The 23,312-nt window shown below is 43.0% G+C and overlaps 1 protein-coding gene across 1 annotated transcript in view; it reads left to right on the top strand.

The window, feature by feature from the left end:
* The window catches only part of fat3a (FAT atypical cadherin 3a), a 687,349-nt gene that overhangs the window by 80,896 nt on the left and 583,141 nt on the right, over positions 1–23,312 (top strand). The gene's annotated exons all lie outside the window — the stretch shown is intronic.

Here is a 23,312-nt window from a genome sequence, read left to right as displayed (position 1 = left end):
TGAGGGAGGAGCTGGCTGATGTGGATTGGGAGCACAGGCTATTTGATAGGACAGTTGGGGAACAATGGAATACTTTCAAAGAGATTTTTCACCGTGCTCAACAAAAGTATATTCCAGTCAAAAGTAAGGACAGTAAGTGTGGGGAGAGCCAGCCTTGGATAACTAAGGAAATAAAAGATAGCATCAAATTAAAAGCTCGTGTACAAAGTCACAAAGAGTAGTGGGAGACTGGAGGATTGGGAAAACTTTAAAAAGCAACAAAGAACAACTAAACAAGAAATAAGGAAAGGGAAGATAGAGTATGAAAGTAAATTAGCACAAAATATAAGAACAGATAGCAAAAGTTTTTACAAATATATAAAGTGGAAGAGGTTGGCTAAAGTCAATGTAGGTCCCTTGGAAGACGAGAAGGGGAATTTGATACTGAGTGATAAGGAAATGGCTGAGGCATTGAATGACTATTTTGTGTCGGTCTTTGTGGCGAAGGACACGTCTAATATGCCAAAGAAGGATGTTATGGAGAAAATGGGAGGTGAAGACCAAGATAAAATCACTGTCACTAAAGAGATGGTGATGAGCAAACTGGAGGGCCTGAAGGTAGATAAGTCCCCTGGTCCTGATGGGATGCATCCCCGGGACCTGAGGGAATGGGCGGAGGTTATAGTAGACACATTGGTAATCATTTATCAAAACTCTCGAGACTCTGGGCAGGTCCCGGCGGATTGAAAGACAGCAAATGTCATGCCACTTTTTAAAAAAGGATGTAGGCAAAAGATGGGCAACTATAAGATCTTAGCTTAACTAGATCTTAACTATAGCTTAACATCTGTAGTCGGGAAAATGCTTGAAGCTGTCATTAAGGAAGAAATGGCGAAACATTTAGAAAGGAGTGGTTCCATTAGACAGATACAGCATGGATTCAGAAAGGGCAGGTCCTGTTTGACAAACTTACTGGAGTTCTTTGAGGACATAATGAGTGCAGTGGATAGAGGGGAACAGGTGGATGTCGTATACTTGGATTTCCAGAAGGCGTTCAATAAGGTGCGGCACAAGAGACTTAGAAATAGGATATGGGTGCATGGAGTCGGAGGAAGTTTATTGGCATGGGTAGTGGATTGGTTAACCAATAGAAGGCAGAGAGTTGGTATAAGTGGGTGTTTCTCAGATTGGCAGTCAGTGGTGAGTGGGGTGCTGCAGGAGTTGGTGCTGGGCCTGCAGCTGTTTACCACTTACTTAGATGATTTGGAAGAGGGGACTGAGTGTAGCATAGAAAAATTTGCTGATGACACTAACTGAGTGGAAAAGCAAATTCCACAGAGGATGTGGAGAGTCTGCAGAGGGATATAGATAGGTTAAGTCTGCCAAGGTCTGGCAGATGGAATACAGTGTTGGTAAATGCGAGATCATCTGCTTTGGAAGGAATAATAGAAGAGCAGATTATTATTTAAATGGTGAAAGATTGCAGCATGCTGTTGTGCAGAGGGACTTGGGAGTGCTTGCTCATGAATTTCAAAAAGTTGGCTTGCGGGTACAACAGGTTATTAAGGCGAACGGAATGTTGGCCTTCATTGCTAGAGGGATTGAATTCAAGAGCAGGGAGGTCATGCTGCAACTATACAGGGTACTGGTGAGGCCGCAGCCGGAGTACTGTGTGCAGTTCTGGTCTCCATACTTGAAGGATATACTGACTTTGGAAGCAGTGCAGAGAAGCTTCACCAGGTTGATTCCAGGGATTAAGGGGTTAACATATGAAGAGAGATTGAGTCACCTGGGACTATGCTCTCTGGAATTCAGAAGAATGAGAGGGGATCTTATAGAAACATACAAAATTTTGAAAGGGATAGATAAGTTAGAAGTAGGAAAGTTGTTTCCATTGGTAGGTGAGATTAGAACTAGGGGACATGGCCTCAAGATTCGGGGGAGAAGATTTAGGACAGAGATGAGGAGAAACTGTTTTTCCCAGAGAGTCGTGAATCTGTGGAATTCTCTGCCCAGGGAAGCAGTTGAGGCTTCTTCACTAAAAATGTTTAAGATACAGTTAGATAGATTTTTACATAGTAGGGGAATTAAAGGTTATGGGGAAAAGGCAGGTAGATGGAGCTGAGTTTACGGACAGATCAGCCATGATCTTATTGAATGGTGGGGCAGGCTCGATGGGCCGGATGGCCTACTCCTGCTCCTATTTTGTATGTTCTTAGTATAAGGCACAGAACAAATCATGGTTATCCACTGTAACCAAGGTAGACCCCATTTTGTGGTGGCGACTTGTACCACTTGATCTGGACTTCCAAGGTCAAAAGAGTGGAACCATTCCTTTTCCACTTTAAAAACTCTCCAGCACGTGATTCACTGTCAACGTCGGATACAATGATCAACCAACATGCTGCCATATCCTTTTGATTGAGTGTAAATGAGCAAAATTAGTTCAGGCCTCTAGTGCAGGTAATGGACTGACTTCATACAATGCTTTTGATGATTACATCCCCCAAATCTTAATTTTTATTGTAACATTCAAGATGATTGTCGATGCTTTGAAGTCCTTCAAATTTCTTAACTTGTTGAAGTAGTGAAATTGTTTCATTTTCACTCCTGGCCGTTTCTAGCCTTTCCAAGCCTGAATTCTTCAAATCACAGTAAGCAAGACAATTCTAAATGGTCTTACTGCTTATTTCTCGCCAACCATTTGTAACAAAAATTGCTGCTTTTTGAAGAGAAACAGACACAAATGATGCTGTTTAAGAACTGTTCATTTTAAGGACGGTGTAGTGTTTAATGGCCACACAAGTTCATGTGACTAGTGCTGGTTAGAAACTGTTTGGCAACAGTCTCCTGTCCCAGTGAAGCAGCATAGTGTCCCAAATAAAGGAAGAGAATCCCAGTGTTTTCTTGGATTGGTTTTTGTTCTGTAAGAGTTGCCCCAAATAAGCAACTGTCCCATTAACTGATGGGCCAATTAACGACAATGCAGATGCAGTGTGTGGTTTAGAAAGGGATAAAAAATTAATTTTGGGTAACTTGGGGGCAAAATTGAAAAGGGTGATGGATATATGATTGAATGTGTTATATTTGAATGTATGCAGTATATGGAATAAAGTAGATAATCTTGTAGCACAGTTAGAATTGGCAGGTGTGACGTGGGCATCACTGAATCTGGGTTGAAAGAAGATCATAGTTGGGAGCTTAACATCCAAGGATGCACCTTGTATTGAAAGGACAGGGAGGTAGGCAAAGTAGGTGGGGTGGCTCTGTTTGTTTAAAAAATGTGAAAACAAAACCTTAGAAAGACATGACATAGGAGTGGAAGATGTACAATCTATGTAGGTATAGTTAAGAAACTACAAGGGTAAAAAGACCCTGATGGGTGTCATATGCAGGCCTCCAAACAAAAGCCAGGATGTGGGGTATAAATTACAACAAGAGATAGAAAAGGCATGCATGAAGGGCAATGTTATGATGGTCATGGGAGATTTAAACATGCCAGTATATTCAGAAAATCAGGTTGGTGCTGAATGACAAGAGAAGGAATTTGTAGAAGGCTTACAAGTTGACTTTTTAGAGCAGCTTGTGGCCTGATTCTGCTCCTATGTCTTATGGTCTAAATTGGCTGTGATATAATGGCGGAGCAGACTCAGTGGGCTGAATGTATTGATTTTCCTTCTATCTTATGGTCTTGTATCATAGTCCTGAAGTAATGGATTCTTTTTTTAATAGTGCAATGCCACACTTCCCCTGAGCTTTATTTCCCCCTTTTGTTTTGCTTGAATATTTTTCCCTGTATATTGAGCTGCCGGTCCTGCCCCTCCTTCAGTTAGGTCTTGGTGATGACAGCATTATTGGATTTCCCCCAGGTAAAATACAGCTACTTTACTGCTTGAAATCCTTCATTAAAACAGATGCAATTTAGCTCTGAATTTGGAGCAATGTACAAACTGCTGAAGGAACTCAATGGTTTGAGCAGTTTCCATAGGAGGAAAGAAGTTGCTGGTGTTTCAGGTCATAGCCCTGTATTGGGACTGAGAGTGGAGAGGCAAAATGACCAGCACAGAAAGGGGAAAGGCAGTGGCAAGAAAGGAATCCAAGGCCATTGCTGGACAGTGGAGGGGAAGGGGAGGTGAGCAGGGAAGACAATAGCAGATGAATGATGGGTTGGGGAACAACATGAGGTGAAGGGAGTGTGAAGATGGGAGACAGCTGCTGAAGAGAGATGAACAGGAACATGATGTGCTTACAGAGCTGAAATGTGCATGGCAGCCATGAAAGGAGAAAGGAGAAGTGAGCTTTTCTATGCCATGACTTAACCCGCTTGTTATGCCCAGCGAGTTTACTATTTCCCTTCTAAGTAATTGTACCTTTTAATCTAACATCCATTCTGAACCCCATTCTCCTGTCAACTAACACACACAGTAGGTCAGGCAGCAACTATGGAAAGAAAATACAGTCGACATTTCGGCCCGATTTAGACCAACTATGCTAGCAAACCACATCTCAAAGTTGTTTGTCCTGTTCTGGATAAGGTGCAGTCCATCTAGGAGCATTCCTATCTCTGAAGCCTTATCACGGATCTGAGAGTATAAAGTTCATCCACTGCACCATCCCTTCAGTCACATATTAACCTCACCTAGCCTACTTCAGTCATGTCACCAGAAGCAATCTGGAGATTGCAAACTTTGATGTCCTGCTCTTTAAGTGGTTACCTAGTTCCCTGAACTCTTGTTGCAGGACCTGATCCTTTCCCTTACCTACGTCATTGGTATCAACATGCAAGACTGTTGGCTTTTCACCCCCCCCCCCCCCACTGCAGAATATCTTGCAGCTGCTCCAGGACATCCGTTACCCTAGCATCAGGGAGACAATGTACCAATCTGGAGCTTCTGTTATGACCACAGAAATAATAGTCCCTAAAATAACTTTTGGTCTCCCAGTTCTGTTCTCCCCATTCATGCAGCAATGCCATTTGTGTACTTTGAACTGGGCTGTTGCTCTTCTTTACTCGATCTCCCCCAAACAATATCCAACAAAGTAAGCTATAGTGGAAGGTGAGCTAGTTCTAACAGGGACATCACATAATTGGAGCAGCTAGGATTGTGTAACAACTATGAAACTAAAAAAAAATCTGACTCGCCTTTTAAAAGCCTATGTAATTCAAAGGTCAATTTGATGGCCACAGTCTCTAGTCCTTGGAAAGAGATTGTAACAATACCTGACAGGAAATGGGTAAATGGCCGGATAATATATTTTGGTGCAGATGGGGGTTGAATATTATATATATGACTCCAATTTGTCTCAATAGTTTTTATTTAAACATCCTGTTTGATTGCTAGCTTCATCGAATGAATGAAAGGCTGCTCCTTCAGTACAGCAGTATTTCTGTAGAACATTTAAGTACACTTAACTGCTGGTGAGGTTTAAATCCCCAACATGTTATCTTGTAGGTCATACAGCTAATGCTGAACTATTCTGGCGTTGTTTGGAAAAAGGGAAAAGAAAATAGACTGATAATTAACCAATTGAAAAGATTTTTCACTTAATGTGAAGCTATTAACAGTAAGGCTAAAGAATACTGTGAAGCGTTCTAGAGGGCATTCAATTCTGAATCATTGCTGCTTATTTCAATCCTCTGTGATTTATTGCCAGTTAATAGTAAGAATACAACGTCTACATTTATATTGTAGTGGTAGTTGCTAAAATTGTAGTGACTAGAAAGTAATTCCACATAGATTTGACTTCTTGCATTAACTGAATTGGTACTTAGGAAGCCAAGATCTAACAATCTGGTTTTATCAACATTAATTATCCTTAAACTGCAATAATTCTTTGCCGCTAATGAGAGAGGAGATTAGACAATATGGGTTGAAAGTAGTCCTTGTTACTCTATATAAATAATAATTTTGAGATTCATTTTCTTGCAGCACTTAGAGGGGATAAAAGTAATATGGTAGAATTTATGAAAAACTATAAAGACTGACAAATCTTGGTAAGTCTGAGGTATTAGGAGATCAAACCAGGATATGACTTGTACATTGAATGGTAGGGCACAGGGCCGTGTTATGGAGCAGAGGTACCTAGGAGTAGAGATGCCTAATTTGCTGAAAACACGTAGATTAGTTGGTGAAGGAGATGTTTGGCAAACTAGCCTTTGGTCAGGGTATTGAATATAGGAGTTGTGAAGTTGTGTGCACTGTGTAGGACATTGGTGAGTCTCCACTTGGAGTATTGTATAGAAAAGATATTGGTGTTGGTTTATTATTGTCATGTGTACTAATATGCAGTGAAAAGCTTGTTTTGTATACAGTTCAAACAGATTAAATCATTACCAAAATCATTGTGGTAGAATAAAGTAAACATTAACAGTGCAGAATAAAGTGTAAGAGTTACAGAGATTGTGTAGATTGTAATTATAAAGTGCAGGATCCTAATGAGGTATATTGTGAGATCAAGAGGTCCATCTTCTCATACTAGCAGACAATGTAATAGTCTTATAACAGTGAGGCAGAAGCTCTCTTTGATTCTGCTAAGTACGTGGTTTCAGGTATTTATATCGTACCCAATGGAAGAAGGGAGAAGAGAGAATGTCTGGGGTGGGTGGGGTCTTTGATTATGCTGGCTGCTTTACTGAGGCAGCAAGAAGTATAGACAGAAACCATGGAGGGGAGGCTGGTTTCTGTAATGAGCTGAGGTGTCCAAAGGTTCATTTATTGTCAAAGTATACCACTCTGAAATTATTCTTCTCCAGATAGCCATGAAACCAAGAAAGAAGAGAATGGTAACATAATCATCAACTCCCAAATCCCACTTCTCCGCACAAAAAACGGAACAAAAATGGAACAGGCATATCCATTCTCAAATCCCCCTCCCCCTCACAAAAATGAGGAAGATCAAGTGAAAAATGCAGAATATAAACAAAACTATAAGACTGGAAGTGGGGGTTGTGTCGAGTCTATAGATCAAATTCATATCCAAAACACAGAAAATTTGGGTAACATTCTCCGAACACTGTTCTTAATAGTGTGTAAAAGAATTAATTGTTATGTGACAACTTATAATGCTCATTGTTAAGTAAAATGAGATGTACAATTCATGTTGAAGTTGATCAAGCTTTCAGTTGTAAGGAGCCTTTTTGCAAATTTCATTTCCACAATAACTTATGTCATTAATGAAGTCTAAAGTTGGATTATTATTATAGTACAAAGCTTTCTTTCTATTTCAAGATCTTCAAATCTGCTTTAATCACTTTGTCACAGATGGAAGGACAGGTGGATGATAGGTAGGTTCACATTCCTGTAATGGTTTCGTGTCTTGAGGATCGCCCTTCACTTAATAGTAAGTTACTATTGAAATTTAGACACAGTGCACCATTCCTTAAACACCAGTGGGGTCACATGGTTGAGAAATGACTTTTGATTGAAAAATCAGGATATATTCTCTCGCTCTTATTTTGCATCCTCCTAAACAAGCAGACAGCTCTGTTTAATGCCTGATCTGAGTTGGACTTGGCTACTACCCAGCATTCCTTCAAGCTGAAGGCACATCCAGAGATCAGCATTTGCAAATTGTCAAGTTGCATTTTCCAGTGGAAGCACGTCATCATGAATAGACACAAAGGTAGAGATGAATACTTCAGTGTAAGATGCAGAAGAAAGTAGTAGTCAAACAGATTGGGGCTTTGGTAGAGTCTTGGGAATAAGTTGTCACTGCTCATGCACAGAGAAAAGAAAAATGGTAAGAGTGAATAAACCAGTACCTTTCTGGATGCAAATAATAACAGAAACATAATGTAAGACAATACTGATTGATAATTCCCACCTAAATTTTTGTATTGGAAATTGCTGATATCAGCTTTTCATGTCTGGAGTAAAACTTTCAATGCTGCTAATGGAAAGAGGATTTACTTACAGAATGAGAAGTCTTAATATTGCTGAGATTTTAGCTAAGTGTGTGAAATTGTCAGGTAGTTTCTACATAAATATACATATATGAAGCAGTGTATTTTGAAAATACAGAATTAAAAAGATAATAAAGTACTAATCAGAATGAAATTACTTCTGCACATCCAAATCCAATTATTCATTACTCTAACTTCATTTATCCTGAATACTTAATTTAGATGCTATCTCTGCAAGTTAAAGACATGCAAAGTTCCTAATGTTATTGAACAGACAGAAATGCTGGAGGAATTCAGCAGGTTAGGCAGCATCTATGGAGGGGAATAAGCAGTTGATGTTTAGGGCCAAGACCCTTCATCCCAATGAAGATTTGGAGTACTGCAAAATCTCTAGTATCCTAATATTATTAATTAGCTGTGTATTTTGCAAAGTGTAAACGGATGATGGCAGCAATGTGAGTTTGAAATGACGCAAGCAGATCTTGCACAGTTGCTTCTGCTCTAGTTTTTTTTAAATTAGAGATACAACACTGTACCAGGCCCTTCTAACACAATGAGCATGTGCTGCCCACTTACACCCATGTGACCAATTGACCGAATGACCTGTACATCTTTGGAATGTGGGAGGAAACTGGAGCACCTAGAAGCAACCTGGAAGTCACAAGAAGAGTGTACAAACTTCTGACCAACAGCAGCAGAGCTGTGGCTCCTGGACAAGCAAAGCATGCTAAATTATTGATTTTCAGTTGCCATTATCATGGCTGCATCTGAAAATGTGAACGGAATAACTATTACTTATATGATTGGAATACAAGCTTAACATTCTGTGCATAGTCCTGTGCCACGTTGATGTTAGATTCTTTCATAGACCCTTCGTGCCTAGTGTGTTACCCTTCACCAAATAACAATCCTGCCTCCTGAATTCCACATCATTCTGTGTGAATACATGAGCTGGGAATGGGGAGTGCAAAATTTCAAGTCAACTTCTTTCGTTGTTGGCTCATCCTGTTACGAACCCCGTAACTGGGTCACTTACCAGCAACGATAGAGAGGTCCATTGAAGTCTGATGGTACTATTTTTAAAAGTTTTTATTTATAAAGGGGCACAAAAGTAAGGTTAATACAAACATTCAGATAATATACGTCATCAATACTCAATCTAAAGCGCGGGTATAGTAATAATCATCAATAAGAAGTAGCTCTATCGTTTTGTCTAGGGGTAAAAATATTGTCCGATGGAAATATAAAAGTCTCTCAAGTTCATGCAGGCTTTAGCCTTTAGGGACCGCTGGGTTTTCACTTGTTGGAGAGAGAGAGAGATTTGTGATAAGAGAAACCTGCCCAGTCTTTTAGGACGCAAAACCGTTGAATCGGGAACGTTGGTTCCCCGTTGTTAGTTCGAAGTCCTTTTCGGTGTTATCAGCCACCCGCTCCCCAGGCCAGGGGAAAACGGAATGCACGTGGCTTCCGAATAGCTTCCCGTTATCACGGGAGTGATGGTGTCTCCTTCTGGTGCATCGCTAGGGGACTGCCCCCTGCAGCCCCTCTTTTATCTTGACTTGCAGGGTTGTAGATGTCAATCAGGGTGGGGTGATGCAATCTCCAGCCCACATTGCCCGAGGGTGTGCACGTAGCCCAGTCCCCAATCCACAAAGGTGTCTCCAAGAAACAATGGCCAATGTTGCGTTATTTTGCATCTCCGGGGGGAACGAGGCATCCAGCACGTCGCTCTCCCATTTCCTGGGTCTACTGACCCCCCCCCCCCCTCCACTAGGGCTCTTGTGATTCTCACAAAGGAGGGGGCTGCGGTCATAACAATCCCACTCCATAAACGCAGAAAATGCTGGAAAAACTCAATAGGTTAGGCCACATCTGTGGGACGACAAACAGGATTAACATTTCAGATCAAGAAGATTTCTGTTAACTCAGTTTCTCTTCCCAAGCTGATGTCTGACCTGCTGAGTAGGACCAACTTTTTTAAAAAAATGTTAAGCATCTCCAGTTCTTTGTTTAATTTTCTCCCACTCCATACCAGGTGGTATTTGTGTATCTGAAAAGGAAAGGATACAAGAGTGGTGAGGTTGTGATGCTGGGTGCAGACTAGAGAAATGTGTTTCCTGCCCACCTTTGAGCACACACGAAAGGAGCATTGCAGCAAGAAAGCTGTATCCATAGTCAAGGACACCCGTCATCCAGGCCATGCTCTTTTCTCACTATTGCCATTGGCAAGGAGGTACAGGAGCTTTAGGTCCCACACCACCAGGTTCAGGAACAGCTATTATCTTTCAACCATAAGGCTTCTGAACCTCTTCACACCTCTCAACACTGACTGATTCCACAACATATGGACTCACTTTCAATGACTTCACAACTCATGTTCTCAATATTACTTACTGTATTTATTATTACTTTATTCTATATTTGAACTGTCTTCTGTACATTGGTTATTTGTCCATCTTTGGTGTGTAGATTTTCATTGATTCCATTGTTATTAATTGTATTTATTGTAAATGCCCACCAGAAAATGAATCTCAGAAATGCATATGATGACATGTACGTACTTTGGTAGTAAATTTGAGCATTGAACTCTTGTTTAATCTTGTGTAAATCAAAGGTGATTTGAGCAAGTTGGAATTTGTGAAAGAAGAATCAATCAGATTTATTATCACATGTCAAATTAGTTTTGTGGCAGCAGTACAGTGCAATACATAAAAATTGCCGTAAGTTACAATAAGAAATATGAAAATTGAGCAAAACAGTGAGATAATGCTCATGGGCTATTCAGAAATCTGATGGTGTAGTGCAGAAGCTCTTCCTAAAACTGTATCTTCAGGCTCCTGTACCACCCCGCTGATGGAGGTAATGAGAAGAGGACATGTCTAGGATGGTGTGGATCCTTAATGCTGGATGCCAACTTCTTGAGGCATTGCCTTTTAAAGATGTTCTTGATGTTAAGAAGGCTAATGCCAATGATGGAGATGGCTTAGTTTACAATTCTCTGCAACTCTTTCTGATCCTATGCATTGGTGCCTCCGTACCCATCAGAACTTTCTCCATTGAACATCTATTCTAAAGAGATTTGTCGGAGTCATTGGTGACATACGAAATGTTCTCAAACACCCAAGAAAATACAGCCGTGGGGGTGCCTTCTTTGCAATTGTATCAGTATGGTGGGCTAAAGATACAGTAGATCTTTAGAGACGTCGACACACAGGAACTTAAAACTGTTTACTGTTCCACTGCTGACCCCTCAGGGAGGGCTGGTATGGGTTCTCTTGATTTCTCCTTGAAGTCTCCAATCAGTTACTTTGTCTTACTGATGTTATGTGCAAGGTTGCTATTGCAATGCCACTCAACCAGCTGATCTATCTCACTCTTGTATGCCGCCTATCTGACTATCTGAGATTCCACCAGCAGCAGTTGTATCATTGAAAAATTTATAGATTCAGTTTGAACTGTGCCTAGGCACTCTTCAAGAGTGTGGAGAGTAGAACAGCAGGCCAAGCGTATATCTTTGATACCCGACTGTGCAGTCAGTGAGGAGGATCCTCATGATTTAGTATACTGTCTTCGTTCTTTTCTGCCTCCCTGCTAGCCATGGGATGCACAATGGCTAATCCAACAAGGGGTAACAAAGTCACTTCCAATTATACTGGTATCCTTAGAGTTGACCCTTGTTTATATACCATCTAGATATACAAGTAAGAGGGAGGTGCATCCATGAGTATTTTGTAATGCATTTAGGTAATGTGGCTGCCTTGTTAACTAAGTAGCTGGAAGTGCAAGTGAGCAGTGAGGTGTGCTTGTCACACTTGCAGCAGTGTGCAGTGGTGCATGGAAATGTGAGGTTGGAGGCATAGTTAATAGAATTTGTCAGGTGAGTTTTGTCTAAGGCTAATACAAAAGAAAACTGCTGTAAGTCTAAAATAAATCCTGAAACTACTGGAGGTAATAACAAGTCAAGCCATATCTATAGATAGATGAAGAGAGAAAGAGAGAGACAATGAAAGGGGTGGAAGCATGCATAATTCACAACCACCAACATTGATTTGGGGCTTAATTTAAGAGGCTGGTCTGATGTAATGATGTGAAGTGTGTTTGGTTGACAATACAGTAGATGTTACGGTTTCCCTTAAGCTTAAAACACCTCTGCCGTTTTATTTATGAAAATCTACATCAGTGATCCTGATGCTTTAGGATGATTCCAGAGTTATTCAGCATATGGTTCAATGCTGTCACTTTGAAACTGCTGGAGTTTTGAGAGAGAAATGCAGTTGCTTGGTTTGTGCAAGCTGAGGCCCAATTCGCGCTGTGAGAAATCTCTGTGGATGACACTGGATAATACTATGTAGTAGTGTCGCTCAGTAGTTCCACAGCAACGGAATGGTGAGTCTGCTTGAATACCCGCCCGGCCAGGATGAATATCGCACGCTGAAGACTCGCCTACGACAGTCTTTCGGACTGTCAGAGTCTGAACGCCGAACAGTTGCTCTCTTTGCCCGGCCTGGGGGATCTAGGCCTTCAGAGCTAATGCACCACGTGCTGTCTCTCCTGAGAAATCACTATCCTTGTTTTATTTTTGAGGACCTCTTTATGCAGCAAATGCCTGATCAAGCTTGCTTAGCCTTAAAATACAGCCGTGAATGAATATAAGGAGCTTGTCAAAATGGGCGATAGTCTACACTCAGTGCATCATTCCTCTTCCTTTCCCTGTCACCTATGACCAGGGCCTCCGACACAAGCATACCAGGGATGTGAAGCATACAATGCTGCGTCTGTGCTTTTTACCACTCTTTTCTTCATACAAAAGCCAGGAAATACCACTGCCTTGCAGCTTCGCCAGTACTAGCACATCAGAGGTCTATGAACACTGCGGGCTTCAGCTGCCAGCATCGTCCACTGTCCATTACGGATACCCCTTCAGGGTGACGCTGCTTGCGTGATACAGGAGCTCAACTGAATGTGCTTCCAGTATCGTCTGTTGATCAGAAGGCATAGAGCAATGAAACCTCGCTGGAGACAGCCAGTGGCAGCAGGATCCAGAAAATTAATTTTTTCTACAGCTGACTTAGAAGCCACCATTGGGTGCCGGTGTGCTCTGAGGGTTCAATTCTCGCTGCTGCCTGTAAGGAGTTTGTCTGTTCTCCCCATGAACGCGTGAGTTTCCTTCAGGTATTCTGGTTTTCTCCCACAGTCCAAAGACGTACTGGTTGGTAGGTTAAATGTCATTGTAAATTGTCCAGTGATTAGGCTAGGATTAAATCGGGGGATTGCTGGAAGGGCCTACCCCATTCTTTATCTTAATGAATAAGTAAACAAAACAGCTGAGATAACCCATATGGTCTCTTTGAGTTTCTGCACATGCCGTTTGGGTTGAAAAATGCAACACAGACTTTCCAATAGCTGATGGATTCTGTATTAAAAGACTTAGATTTTCATTCAGTTTACCTGGATGACAGGCTTGTCACCAGTGTGTCCAAATCTGAACACGTATCTCAACTACACGCACTTTTCACATGCTTTAGCCAACACAGGTTGATCATTAATCCTGCTAAATGAGAGTTTGGGTTGTCAGCCATCGACTTTCTTGGCCATTGCATCTCCACAGAAAGTGCGGATCCCCTTCCATCAAAAGTAGCCGTTATTATGGATTTCCTACCACCCTGTACTGCTTAAAAATGACACGAGTTTTTAGGTATGGTGAATTTCTATCACTGCTTCATTCTGCAAGCTGCTGATATTATGCCTGCAGCCCCCTTCTTTGTGAGAATCGCAAGATCACTATTGGGTTGGGTCAGGGGACCCAGGAAATGAGAGAGAGACGTGCGGAATGTCTCGTTACCTGTCGATGTAAAGCTACGGGACATGGCCTTTGTCTCTTGGAGACAAATTTGTGGATTGAGATACTATGCTACGTGAACGCCCTCAGGCAAAGTGGGCTGGGTGAGGGAGAGATTGCATCACCCGAACCTGATTGACATCTATGACCCTGTGAGTGGGGATAAAAGAGGGTCTGTAGGAACAGCCCCTCAGATGCACCAGAAGAAATGCTAGCGATCCCGTAATAGCGGGAAGCCATTTGAAGGAGGCCACGTGCGTTCAGTTCCGTTGCCTGGGACTGGTGGCTGGTACCACGGAAAACGGCTTTTAGCTAGCAACGGGGAAATCAACTCCCCCGTCTCAAAGGATTGGCATCATAAAAGACCTGGGCAAGTTTAAAACTGTCTCTCTCTTAAACCCAAAGTGCTGCAGCTTGAACGAACTAACAGTGACTGTTATATTTCCATCGGACAATACATTATCCCCAGACAACGATAGAGCTATTTCTTATTGATTATTATTATTATACCCGCGCTTTTAGATTTAGTATTGACGACGTATATTATCTGTATGTTTGCGTTAATCTTATTTTTGTGCCCCTTTATCAATAAATACTTTTAAAAATAGTACCATCAGACTTCAACGGACCTCTCTATCTTTGCTGGTAAGTGCCCCAGTTATGGGGTACGTAACAATTGGGGTTCCCGTCTCGAGATTTGATACCAAATTGGATGGCCAGTGAATCGGGCTTGTAAGTCCAAACTTGGATCTGGTTATGCGGGTAGCCAGACGGGAAACCAACAAAGATGGACGTGGGGGAATTTATAGAAAACCCGACTCTGGAGGCGCTGGAGGTGGCCACCAAATCAGACTTGATAAATTTGGCAAAGGGGTTAAACCTCGCAGAGGTGAGGTTGTCAATGAAAAAGCGGGAGGTGCGAAGGGCAATAACTCAGTATTATATTGGGAAGAATGTGTTTACAGCTGAGGTATTGGAAAATATCCCTGAAAAGGTACCAGCTAGTGGGACGGCTCAGTTAGAGTTGGAGAAATTAAGGTTGGAACATGAAATTAGGGTAAAGCAGCTGGAAGCAGCTGAGAAGGAGAAAGAAAGAGCCGAGAGAGAGAGAAGGAGAAAGAAAGCCGAGAGAGAGAAGGAGAAAGAAAGGGCCGACAAACAAAGGGAGCATGAGCTCCAGCTAAAGGAGTTAGAGCGGGACCGGGCTGAGAAAGAAAGGGAGCATGCGCTCCAGCTAAAAGAGTTAGAGGTGAAACGGGAGCAGGACAGAGCTGAGAAGCAAAGAGAGCATGAACTTCAGTTAAAACAGCTGGAAGCAGCTGAGAAGGAGAAGGAAAGGGCTGAGAAGGAGAGGGAGGCAGAGAAACAGAGGAACCATGACTTGGAGATGGAGAAGTTAAGGCAAGAGCAACGAGTTCAGGGGTCAGACCGAGAGGGGCGGTTTAATGTTAGTCGGGAGTTGAGGTTAGTACCTCCGTTCGAGGAGACGGATGTTGGTAGTTATTTCTTGCTTTTTGAAAAGGTGGCAGTGAATCAGAAGTGGCCCAGAGAACAGTGGGTGGCGTTGTTACAAAGTGTGTTAAAAGGGAAGGCACAGCGGGCATATACGGCGTTGTCCATGGAGGAGGAAGAGGAGGAGAGTTATGACAAAGTAAAGGCGGCCATTCTCTGGAGTTATGAGCTAGTACCTGAAGTGTATAGACAGAAGTTCAGAAATTTAAAGAAAGGGTGGAATCAGACGTATACCAAGTTTGCCTATGAGAAGGGTGTGCTCTTGGACCGTTGGTGCACCGCAGAAATAGTGGACGAGGATTATTGGCATCTCAGGGAGTTAATTCTGATTGAGGAATTTAAAGGTTGTGTTTCGGAGGATATCCGGATGTATTTGAATGAGAAGCCGAATAAGTCCATCTCAGAATTTGCTAGGTTCACAGATGAATATGCCCTAACCCACAAGACAAAGTTTTCCTCGAATAAAAGTTCCCAGAGAGACCGTGGGAACGATCGAGAAAGTCCGCCGGCTGAGGCAGAGGTCCCGCCGGGAGCTAGTGGTAAGGTTGAGGGGGAAAGGCCAGACGGCCAGAGATTTCCGGGCTTGACCTGTTTTAATTGTGGAAAGGGGGGGCATATTGCATCTCGGTGCTTTGCTCCGAGGAAGGAGACAGGAAAAGGGAAAGCAGCAGTCCCTATCAGATGTGCTGTGGTAATCAGTAAATCGACAAGAGAGCCCCGGGTAGACAGAGTACGAGAAGGGTCTGAGACTTGTCTGTCACACGGAACCGTGTCTGTGAGGGAGGGAGACACACCAGTTCCCGTACGGATCTGGAGAGACACGGGGGCTGAGCTGTCGTTGATCAGCAGTAAGGTACTAGAGTTTGGTCGCGAGACGAGAATGGTAGCTGTGAAAGGAATAAGTAAAGGGACAGAAATGGTGCCCTTACATAAGGTCATTATGGATTGTGAGCTGGTGTCTGGACCAGTTGAAATAGGGGTGCGATCAGAATTCCCGAGAATTGACGTGGACGTCCTTCTTGGTAACGATTTAGCAGGTGGTAAGGTTTGGGCAGCCATGACGCTGACAAAACAGCCTGTGAGTGATGAGGCTCCGCCCCTAGATTCCAAGAGCTATCCCGCATGTGCGGTCACTCGCAGCCTGTCGAGAGAGGCAGCTGAGAACGAGAGCAGTTTAAATCTGGCCAGTTTCGATTTGACCGAGACGTTTTTACCGACCCTGTACCACGAGGGTTTAGAGGGTGGTAAAATGAAGAGTAGTAAAGTGAAAGAGGGTAAGGGAGAGGAGGTAGATCTCCCTTAGCGAGGAGAAAGGTTCTAGAGGCAGAAAATAAAGATGAGGAACCGTTAGAGCGGTTAAGAGGTCCAGAGTTGGACACGGATGATCTGTCTGGTTTGGCAGAACTGTTTGAAGAAGTTGAAAATTCTAAAGGTGTTCCCGATAATGAAATGAGGGCAGTCCTAGATGAAAAGGGTGCCCTTGCCTTGAAGAAGTCTGCTGGGTTGACAGGTGAGGTTGTTTCAGCCTGCGGGGTTGAGTTTACTCCGGAAGGGAGTTGCCCAGAGAGTAACTGGGAGGATCAGGGGAATTTAGAATTTGAAAAGGGTACGGGTATTGAAAGCCTGGAAGAGGCCAATGTCCCGTTTGAGTGTGTCCAAGATAGGGATGCACGTGGTACTGAACCTAGTAACGGAGCTCAGAAAAAATCTGAGCTATTTGATTCAGTTGAACGAGACGGCCGTCCTTGTGGATCAGATAGACTTGGTTCAGTGAAGAAAGGGTTAACCTTGGTAATAGTGGGAAGTGAGAGTTCCCAGGTGTTTGTGCTCGAAGGTGTGTTAAAAGTTAATGGGGAGATGAATATTATCATTGAAGAAAATGGGAAATATGTAGTTCCCAAATCGAATGAAAAAAATTTAAAACCCGCGGATCACTTACAGGTTGCGTTGGAAGATGACGGGGCCCCCCATGCTATTGTTATTCCAGAGTGTGGTGTGAAAAGGCAGAATTTAAAATGCTGCTTGAACAAGGAGTTCGAACTGAAAACTAATAGCCTGAAGGGTCCTGAAGAGAAAGCTAGCAACTTGCGTAAAATTAAAGAATTGGGTGGAAATTCAGAAGATGGTCTAAGTTTGGGACACAGGGTTGATAAAATAACTCCTATGAAAGAAGCGGGCAAAAGCCTATTTTGCCAGGCTACCCGAGCTCCCCACGTGGGAAATAACCGGAAAAGAGACGAGGGTTAATGGGGACGCCATTTTTAAATAGCAGAAACCGGTTTTAAGGGATTTCGACAAAGCCTGTCAATAATAAAAGACAACCCCCATGGAAGCCTGCCTGTTAAGTTTGAAAGCAACATAACGATTGGTATTTGCATGAACTTTTGTAGTATACACGTAAGCTTAAGATCACAACTCTATAGTTTTGTTTGCTGAAAAAAAAATAGGTGGTTATTAAATTGAAGTCTGATGCTATAAGACTTTAGTAAGGTACAAGATGTTAAGCTATTAAAGGAAGTGACACTGTAATCGTTAACTGTTTGGATGCTGAATTGGATGTATAACTGTATTACTCTGTAGTGAAAAGGAAAAGCTTTTGTATTGTGGTAGATTCCACAGTCCTGTAAGACTCTGTACTACTTCGTTTTAACCGCTGGTAAAAACGCGTTGAAGAAAGGGGGTGTTATGCTTGCAGCCCCCTCCTTTGTGAGAATCGCAAGATCACTATTGGGTTGGGTCAGGGGACCCAGGAAATGAGAGAGAGACGTGCGGAATGTCTCGTTCCCCGGCGATGTAAAGCTACGGGACATGGCCATTGTCTCTTGGAGACAAATTTGTGGATTGAGATACTATGCTGCGTGAATGCCCTCAGGCAAAGTGGGCTGGGTGAGGGAGAGATTGCATCACCCCAACCTGATTGACATCTACGACCTTACGAGTCAGGATAAAAGAGGGTCTGTAGGAACAGCCCCTCAGATGCACCAGAAGAAACGCTAGTGATCCCGTAATAGCGGGAAGCCATGTGAAGGAGGCCACGTGCGTTCAGTTCCGTTGCCTGGAACTGGTGGCTGGTACCACGGAAAACGGCTTTTAGCTAGCAACGGGGAAATCAACTCCCCCGACAAAGGATTGGCATCATAAAAGACTTGGGCAAGTTTAAAACCGTCTCTCTCTTAAACCCAAAACGCTGCAGCTTGAACGAACTAACAGTGACTGTTATATTTCCATCGGACAATACATTATACCCTAGACAACGATAGAGCTATTTCTTATTGATTATTATTATACCCGCGCTTTTAGATTTAGTATTGACGACGTATATTATCTGTATGTTTGCATTAATCTTATTTTTGTGCCCCTTTATCAATAAATACTTTAAAAAATAGTACCATCAGACTTCAACGGACCTCTCTATCTTTGCTGGTAAGTGACCCAGTTACGGGGTACGTAACACTGAACTAATGCTGCCCCTGTATAGCGCGTAAAGGCAATACCCCAATCGCATGCTTGACTGGTCAGCAGACATGACTAGAGCATTTGATGACACCACACAAGCTCTTTCCAATGCGACCCTACCGGTGCACTCACTCCCCAATGCACTTGCAGTCATTATTATTGATGCCTCAGACTATGCTGTGGGTGCTGTGCATGAACGGTTGGTCAGAGGCATTTGGCAGCTGCTCACCTTCTTCAGCCTCTCGAAAGGAAGTAAAGAGTATTTAACCGCGAGCTTCTCGGTCTCTATTTGGCTGTTAGCCATTTTAGTTTTCTATTATGGGGGTCACCATTTTACAGTATTCGTTGACCACAAACCCCTCGTGCAGACGATGGCCAAAATATCAAATCTTTGGTCTGCATGGCAGCAACGCCACTGGACCTACATATCAGAGTTCATGACTGACATGCAACACATCAAGGGGAAAGATTATGCTGTGGCTGATTACCTCTCACGGCCAGCCATTGATGCCATACACATCGTGTTGACTGTGCCAGCATGGCAGCTACTGACTCAGAGGTCCAGCATTACCGAGCAGCAGCCTCGGGCCTGCGGTTGGCTGACACTAATTTCCAGGAAGCTGAGGTTTCTCTCCTCTGCTATGTCTCAACTGGACACCCTCGCCCCAAAGTGCCTGCAAACTGGAGATGGACAGTTTTTAACTCCATTCACGGTCTTTTGCATCCAAGCTGAAGGGCCTCACAAAAACTTTGTGTGGCACGGCTTTAGAAAGGACGTGCATGATTGGAATGCAGCCTGTGTTCAGTGACAGGTGGCAGAATTGAACCGTCATGCTCGGGCGTCATTGGCACTGTTACGTACCCGTGACACGTGACAGTGGTACCCTTGTCACGTGACTGGGGTTGAAGATATACTGGACTTGAAGTAATGGTCTTGTGATGGTGGAGTGATGTCATTTTCCCGCCAGTAGAGGTCATGTGACAGGTTTTTTTTACAGGTTATAAAAAGGAAGACCCACCCTGTCAGGTGGGGCAGTTCGTGGCTGGATTTGCCAAGTTGACTTCATGCCACTGCGTGATTTAATGTGATGACGCAGTTTAGTTGAAAAATGAAGTTTTATATAATGCCTAAAGTTTAAAAGGTCATTGCCAGCAGTTTCTTTGCTGGTGGAGAGTGAAGATAAGAATTTGGAAGATAAAGATCGAGGAGAATCGATTTTCGGCGGTGGATTGGTTTCGACCTTATTTGATCCTCATTCGGAAGGATTCCGTTGACTATTCTTGCTGTTAATCCCTGGGATGACCAGAAAGGATTTGAGAATAGTGTGGAAGGAAAGGTCAGTGCCTTTAAACCGTTACATTTCATAAAAGTATTCATGGGAAAAGTTTGACGCCGGGGATCGAAGGACAACGACGTGGAAGAGAATTTGAATCGCCTTAAAAAGTCTCTCCTTTTAAAAATGGACTGTGAGCTTTTGAACTTTCGGCATACCGTTTTAAAGAACCGTTTTTTTTCAATACCGCTTTAAGAACTGTGAAGTTGCCGCACGGCAGCTGTTTTCCGGTTACGTTTGAGTTTGTTTACTTTTGGGGGGTTTGTTTTCAGTGTTTAATAAACGTGTTATTTGTTATAAAAACCCTTTGCCTAACTCACATATATTTGTTGTTGCCTGAATACGTAACAGCACCTTTTCAGATTCCTGAGCAATGGTTTGACCATGTCAGCATGGAGCCAGTTGGTCCAACTTCCCCTCCACCCCCCCCCCCCCCCCCCCCCGCCAATCACGGTTTCATGCACCTCCTTGCCCTGTGGTCTGTACCACCAGGTGTCTGGAGGTCATCCCTTTAGCATCGCCACCAGTTACAGACATGGCTCGGGTATTCATCAGCACCTGGGTTGCTCAGTTTGGCACTCTGTTTGATGTTTCCTCTGACCATGGTGTCCAATTCACGTCAGTTCTCTGGGCTGTGATAGCCCAGAACCTTGGCATTAGGCTACATCACAGCACAGTATATCTCCCATAGTCCAATGGCCTATGCAGATAGTTTCCTTTAAGGCTGCTCTTCCCTGATGGATGAGAATTGGCATGATTGCCTGCTGTGGGTCCTGCTGAGGCTGAGAACGGCTCCCAAGGGAGGACACACATAGGTCCGCAACTGAGATCGTACATGGACAGCTGTTACAAGTGCCAGGTGATTTTATTCCTGACACCGTGACCACCTGGTTAGCCTCTTAGCAGCATTCAGCCCTCCTCAGTAAATTCAATTCCTTTTTGCCTATTCCTACCTTTCGTCATGGTGTAGAGCACTCTTGAATTCTGTTGACCTACACTCTGCCTCATTTGTTTTTGTCGGCCATGATGCAAACCAACATCCCTTGGGCCTCCTGGTGGCCCACTCGTGTTCTGAAATGGAAAGTAAAGACTTTTATCATAGATGGGGGTGGGGGGGATTAAGCCTCAATGTATTTCGGTAGATCGCCTGAAACTAGCCTAGCAAGAGTTGGAGAATTCTGCTGCCATGCCGCTGGCATCACGACATGGCTGTGAGTGTCCCAATGCACCTCCAGACAAGCCAGAGGCACCTGCTGTTACTCCACCCATGGAACATAGGACCTGAGCCAGGCAGCTCAGCCGAGCTCTGGATAGGCTCTCAATGCTGGTTTTGGTGAATTCTGGGGAGCTTGGGTACGTTTCAGGTAATGTAAGGGGTTGAAACGTGTATAATTCACAAGCACCGACATTGAGTTAGGGTTCACTTTAAGAGGCTGGCTGATATGATTAATGACGTGAAGTTTTTTACCATGCTTTTTGTTCTGTGCTTGATTGCCAATAAAGGAGATGTTACAGTTTCCCTTAAACTTAAAATGCCTCTGCTGTTTTAGTTAGGAAAACCTATAAATGTATCAGATTACTCTATCTCACTCACTCTTTCTCTTTATTTCCTGTATTAATTAACCTCCCTACTAGATGTCTTTATTAGCACTTAATGCACTGGCCTCCCACTACTATTGATACTCTTCTTTGTCTTACCTCACCCTCTCTGAAACTCGAAACTAATTTGGTTTTTCTCAGTTCCTCCACTCTGCCAAGAATCCTGACTTTCTGTATGAACCTTGTCAAATGCCTGACTAAAATCCAAATACGCCACTTCCACTGCTCTACCTTCATCAATTTGTTTTGTCACTTTTTCGAAGAAGTCAGTCAGGCTTGTGAAACATGATCTGTCCCTCTCGAAACCATGCTGATTATCCATCAGACTATGCTTCTTCAAGTGGTTGTAAATCCTGTCTTTAAGAATACTGTCCAATAGTTTGCACACCACTGACATAAAAATGAACTTGTTTCTAATTCCCAGAGTTATCCTTATTACCTATCTTGAACACTTGCACCCCCCCAATCTTTTAATACTACTCCTGTGGTCATTGAAGAAGCAAAGATCATTGTCAAAGACACAGCAATCTCTTCCTTTGCTTTCTGTAGTATCCTGAGGTATATCCTGTCTGGCCCCCAGTGACTTATCTATCCTAATATTGTTTTCAATCACATCCTCTTTCTTAACGTTGATCTGTTTCAGCATAGCAGCCAGTTTTATGTTGCCCTCACAAATGTCAAGGTCCCGCTGATCTGTGAATACTGATGCAAAGTATTCATTAAGGACCTCTCCTACCTCCTCCCTGATCTGTCCTACCCTCACTCTAATCATCATTGTGTTCTTTACATAAGTGTAGAGCACCTGGGGTTTTCTTTAATCCTATTCACCAAGGCCTTCTCATGCTCTCTTCTAATTCTCTCAAGTCCATTCTTGGGCTCTTTCCTAGGTACCTTGTAACTCTCTAGAGCTCTGTCTGACACTTGCTTCCTAAACCTCAAGTATGCTTCTTTCCTCCTCTTGTCTTGTCAATCAGGGTTCCTTCACCCTCCTATCCTTTCCCTACCTCAATGGATCAGACTTACCTGGAACCCCATTGAAGTACTCCCTAAATAATCTCCACATTTCCATTGTGATTTTCCGGAGTGCATCTGTTCCCAATTTATGACTCTTAAGTTGCTAATTGCATCATAATTTTCCTCTTTCCCATGCTGTCCATTCTTGTCATTGTCCAAGGCTATGGTAAAGATCAGGAAGTTGTGGTCATTGTCTCCAAAATGCTCATGTACTGAGCATGTCACCTGAGCAGGTTCATTGCCTTGTACTAGATACAGTATGGCCTTCCCTCTTGTCAGTCTGCCTAAGTATTGTGTCAGAAATCCTTCCTGGACACACTTAACAAATTCTACTCCATCTACATCTTTTGCATCAAGGAAGTTGAAGTCACCCATGACAACTACCTGGTTATTCTTGCAATAAATATGGAAACCATATTTCAAGGTTTTTTAAATTATACCTGAAAAAAAATTTGATTTTATTTAAAATGCTTTCATTTACTGCATAAGTAATAGAATTAGAAGCAAAGATATGAGAGGGTTGACAAATTACAGTCTCTCACTTGCCCATGGAGTCCCAGGCATTTGTTTCTTAGCTTCGGGCTGGAAATACTTCTTTAGGCTGACCATTTGAAGAAAAGTGTAGCCACTGCAGACACAGGAATATCTTATCTGCACTGACCTAGCCTTTGTGCCA

Source organism: Hemitrygon akajei, chromosome 4 (genome assembly GCF_048418815.1).
Source record: "Hemitrygon akajei chromosome 4, sHemAka1.3, whole genome shotgun sequence".
Lineage (NCBI taxonomy): Eukaryota > Metazoa > Chordata > Chondrichthyes > Myliobatiformes > Dasyatidae > Hemitrygon > Hemitrygon akajei.
Note: the sequence above shows the minus strand (reverse complement) of the source record. Positions and strands in the feature narration are given on the sequence as shown.